We start from the raw sequence: 5,330 nt of genomic DNA on the forward strand, positions 1-5,330 counted from the left end.
CAGAATCACTGATTATGTCTTTTAAAATATAAAATACAATCATTCCCTGAGTCAGCAAGTAGCATTATAGGCAATGGTTAAAATTTTTGCATAAAGCACACCTGTATACCTTTAGTTTAACTTTTTTTTTTAACTTTAGCTGCAGGAAGTTTTCATAAACTACAGGTAACTCTATTGTCAAAGTGATAAATTTTTACAGGACATATTATTCAAAACTTAGAACTATCAAGACTAATTGTCCTTAGGCTTAAGTGGACAGTGGAATTAGTATAGTTTCATATTATGGTTTATTTCATAAGATGACGTCATATTTCATGTCTAATTCACAAGAACAAAGGCTCAAACTCCTCCTGCCTTCCCATTGAACTCTGAGAGCAGGGAAATCCAGGCATAAATGCATGATCATGAGATGGCCCAACCTGATATCTAGTGCCTCAGGGTCACCAGGTATGGTCCTCCTTCTCATGAAGATATTATCTTCCCATCACCTGGACCTGCAGCTCCCAAAGGAGCAATCAGTAACTCCTGGGGAGGTGTGAAAACTGGAACCAGTGAGACCCAAAGAGGCAACCCCAAGAAGGAGCATAAATGAGAAGATAAATCAAAGAAATATTTTACACGATCACTCCTGCCCATTTTAATTGGCCAAAATTCACTTGCATGGTCCCAAATTAAGTAAGGGAAGCTGGGACATGCCTGTCCTCTTCGGTGTCCAGAAGGAGAAAACAGTATTGGTGAACACCTAGTGACTTTCTAGCACAATCCATTGATTTGATCACCAGATGCCCACTTTATTATTCATTCTCTACATTCTACACTCTTTTTATTTATTTATTTTTATTTTTTGTGTGTGTGTTTGTTGTTTTTACATTCTACACTTTTATATCCTCACTGAAGTGATATCCAAAACTCTATGCATTCACTGACTGCATTGCAAAGTTAGTATCTCTACGTGATGTCTTCTGCAACATACATGTACCTCCACTCACACTCAATATAAAGTTATGTGTCAGGGACACAGTGGAAGGACATAATGAAACCGTTGGAAGAAATAACCGCCATCAGGTTTCTGTATGCAACAAATGTATCTTTGAAGAAAGTAAGTAAAATATGACTATCTGAGACCAAAGGTGAGAAATTTAATGAAAAAAAAATAACCAACACGAATACTTTAAAAACTATGTTTAAGGTTGGAAGAAAGTGATCCCAGGTGAGTGGTCTGCGATGATAAAAGGAATGAGAATCTGGGAGGGGGTGCATTTGTGTATGAATACAACCACTCATTATCTGTATAAAACATTAATATTTCATTTTTGGAGACAGAATGATGGAATTACCTTGCATATCCTCAATAGCACATAAGCTGAGATGAGCAAATTAATGTTTAAATCTCTTATATTTTCCAGAAAAAGATCAAAGATGTTAATAATGCTACACTACGTGTTAAATACATTGTCACTTTTCAGCTTAAACACTAATAAACAGAATATATACACTGCAAATCTGAAGAAGGAAAAATTGAAATGTAAAGAAATATTCAATAGAAACTTTACAAAAAGAAGTGTATAGATCAACTGAGGCAAAGAAAAGCACACCCACAGAAGATGTATTTAAACACAACTATATCAGCTATCACATGAAATGAGTATGAAGTAAATGCTTACATTAGCAGTCAATACTTTTTGATATTAAAAATATCCAACAGGGCTTCCCTGGTGGTGCAGTGGTTGAGAGTCCGCCTGCCGATGTGGCGGATGCAGGTTCGTGCCCCGGTCCAGGAGGATCCCACATGCCGCGGAGCGGCTGGGCCCGTGGGCCATGGCCGCTGTGCCTGCGCGTCCGGAGCCTGTGCTCCGCAGCGGGAGAGGCCAACAACAGTGAGAGGCCCGCGTACCACAAAAAGAAAAAAAAAAAGAATACATGAAACAGTTACTGATCTAAACACTAAATGAACCGACATCCCTCAAAATATGTGTGTAGGTAGGCAGTTAATGAACATGTTGAATTAGTTAAATTTATCCAAACACTTAATAATTGGTCTGCATGTTAATATACCTTTAAGTATTTCCTTATGATGAAAAATTTTATGTATCACATTCAGACTAGTCAGTCCTAAGCTATTCCCCTTATTCTCCACATTTTTACTGGGAAAAACCCAATAAAGGCTCTGGTCTAGGTCTCCCCTTGCGCCTGCTTCTGCCTCCTGCTCAAATCTGGTGCTTCCTCACATGGCCCTGTTTGGCATAGTGTTCACTGTACACTTGAGAAATAGAAATCATAGAAATCTTTTTCAACAATACTGACCTCTCCGTGTGCTCATGTACTCATTTACGTCCATAAATTCAAATCTGGTGGGTACAATGGTTCATACACTTACCTCTTCAGGATCTTCAGTTCATCCAGTTAGGATGTAGAGAATAAGGGGAATAGCTTATGATCGACCAGTCTGAATAATTCAGGTGGATTTTACAGCTTCAGAGCTGTCCCTAGCTGTCTGGTATCTGGCCCTGGGTTGAGTTAGGGCAGGGGATATATTGACTTGGTGTGAGAGTTAGATAAGGAGGTGGTTCAGACCATGGGTTCTGAATGATAGGGAGAGACATAAACACATTTGGCTTTTAGTTTGGCCCTAGGATTGATGGATGGAGACTAGACAAATACAGAATGGAAGGAAATACAACACACAAAGCTGCTCATGGTGTGAACTAACCCATTTTTTACAGGGCCTTGTGGTCTTTGAGGACGTGGTCATATATTTCTCCCAGGAGGAGTGGGGACTCCTTGATGAGGCTCAGAGGCTCCTGTACCATCATGTGATGCTACAGAACATTGCACCTTCGTCTTCCATAGGTAAGGCCCTCTCACTCACCCCAGCATCCTGGGCTGGGCTCTGTTCTTCCCCATTTTCCCAGGGGCACCTCTGACCTTCCCACAGTGAGACCATGGGTACTGCTTTCTTTCGTGGTTTCCTGGCATGTGTGTTGTTGGTGCCAGGGATGGGCTCTGTGCAATGTAGTCCTTCTCTCCCAGAAGTCCCATCCCTGCTGCTCTCGGGTCTTGTAAGACAGGGCTCAGGAGTCAGAACTCTTGAAGTTTGTCTGAAATATCCCACCAGCCTTGCATGTCCCTGGTTGGGTGACTCTGTTTAGAGGCATGGAACCTCGGTGTCCCAGGCCTTCCCCTGCCTTTTGCTGACAGTCTTTGGAGCCTGCCTATGCCAGGAAGTTCAGGCATTGACCTGGTCACTACTTGTGGGGACCACAGGGCTGTTTCTTTAAAGAACCTCCTTTGATATCCTTGTAATTTTGTTTTATTTTATTTTGTCTTATTTATCTACAAAGTTTCACTGTTATTGTTGAAGTACAGTTGATTTACAATGTTGTGTTAATTACTGCTGTACAGCAAAGTGGTTCAGCTATACATATATGTACATTTTTTTCTTTACATTCTTTTCCATTATAGTTTATCATAGGATATTGAATATATTTCTCTGTGCTATGTAGTAGGACCTTGTTGTTTATACATTTATATATAAAAGCTTATGTCTGCTAACCCCAACCTCCCAATCTAACCCTTCCTCATCCCCCTTCCCATTGGCAACCACCAGTCTGTTGTCTATGAATGAGTCTGTTACTGTCTTATAGATATGTTCATTTGTGTCATATTTTAGATTCCACATATAAGTGACATAATATGGTATTTGTATTCCTCTTTCTGACTTACTTCACTTAGTATAATCATCACTGGTTCCATCCATGTTGCTGGAAATGGCATTATTTTGTTCTTTTTTATGGCTGAGTAGTATTCCATTGTATAAATATACCACTTCTTCTTTATGCATTCCTCTGTTGATGGACATTTAGGTTGTTTCCATGTCTTGGCTATTGTAAATAGTGCTGCTGTGAACATAGGGGTGCATGCATCTTTTTAAATTATAGTTTTGCTGGGATATATGCCCAGGAATGGGATTGCTGGATCCTATGGTAATTCTATTTTTAGTTTTCTGAGGAGCCTCTATACTGTTTTCCACAGTGGCTGCACCAACTCACATTCTCACCAACAGTGTAAAAGGGTTCCCTTTTCTCCATACCCTCTCCGCATTTGTTATTTGTAGATTTTTAATGATGGCCTTTCTGACTGGTGTGAGGTGGTACCTCATTGAGTTTTGATTTGCATTTCTCTACTAATTAACGATGTTGAGCATCTTTTAATGTGCCTATTTGCCATCTGTATTTCTTCTTTGGAGAAATGCTTATTTAGGTCTTCTGCCCATTTTTGGATTGGGTTGTTTGGTTTTTTTTATTGTTGAGTTGTATGGCTGTTTGTGTATTTTGGAAATTAAGCCCTTGTCGGTCACATAGTTGGGGAAATATTTACTCCCATTCTGTAAGTTGTCTTTTCGTTTTCTTTATGGCTTTCTTCGCTGTACAAAAGCTTGTAAGTTTGATTAGGTCCCATTTGTTTATTTTTGTTTTTATTTCTATTGCCTTGGGAGACTGACCTAAGAAAACATTGATATGATTTATCTCAGAGAATGTTTTGCCTATGTTCTCTTCTAGGAGTTTTATAGAGTCATGTCTTATGTTTAAGTCTTTAAGCCAATTGAGTTTATTTTTGTGTATGGTGAGAGGATGTGTTCCAATTTTTTTATGCGTTTATCAGCATCTCTCTTATTCCAGGTTGTCGGCACAGTGCCCAGGATGAGGAGGCCCTTTCAGAGCAAGGTGATGTTGTTAGAGAGTCACAGGTCAAGACTCCAAAGCTAGATCCATCCATCCAGAAGTCTCATTCTTGTGAGATATGTGGCCCACTCTTGAAACACATTTTGCACCTGGCTGAGCACGATGGGACACACCCCGAGCAAGAGGTGTACACGTGTGTGTCAAGTCTTTCCCAGCACCAAAAGGAGCTGAGTCGAGGGCTTCCCTGGTGGCGCAGTGGTTGAGAGTCCGCCTGCCGATGCAGGGGACACGGGTTCGTGCCCTGGTCCGGGAAGATCCCACATGCCGCGGAGCGGCTGGGCCCGTGAGCCATGGCCGCTTAGCCTGCGCATCCGGAGCCTATGCTCCGCAACGGGAGAGGCCACAACGGTGAGAGGCCCAAGTACCACAAAAAAAAAAAAAAAAAAAAGGACCTGAGTCGAAAGAAACTCCCCCGATGGGATGAGGGGAGGAATTCATTTGTTAAGAACTGCAGCATTCACGTGGCAGAGAGGACCTTGACGTGCAGGATGGGAGTGAAAGACTTTCCAGCCAGTTCAGGCCTTCTCCAGCACCAAGCCCTTCACACAGGAGGGAAGCCACACAGCGACATGGAAGGCAGGGCGACAT

Source organism: Orcinus orca, chromosome 20 (genome assembly GCF_937001465.1).
Source record: "Orcinus orca chromosome 20, mOrcOrc1.1, whole genome shotgun sequence".
Classification (NCBI taxonomy): domain Eukaryota; kingdom Metazoa; phylum Chordata; class Mammalia; order Artiodactyla; family Delphinidae; genus Orcinus; species Orcinus orca.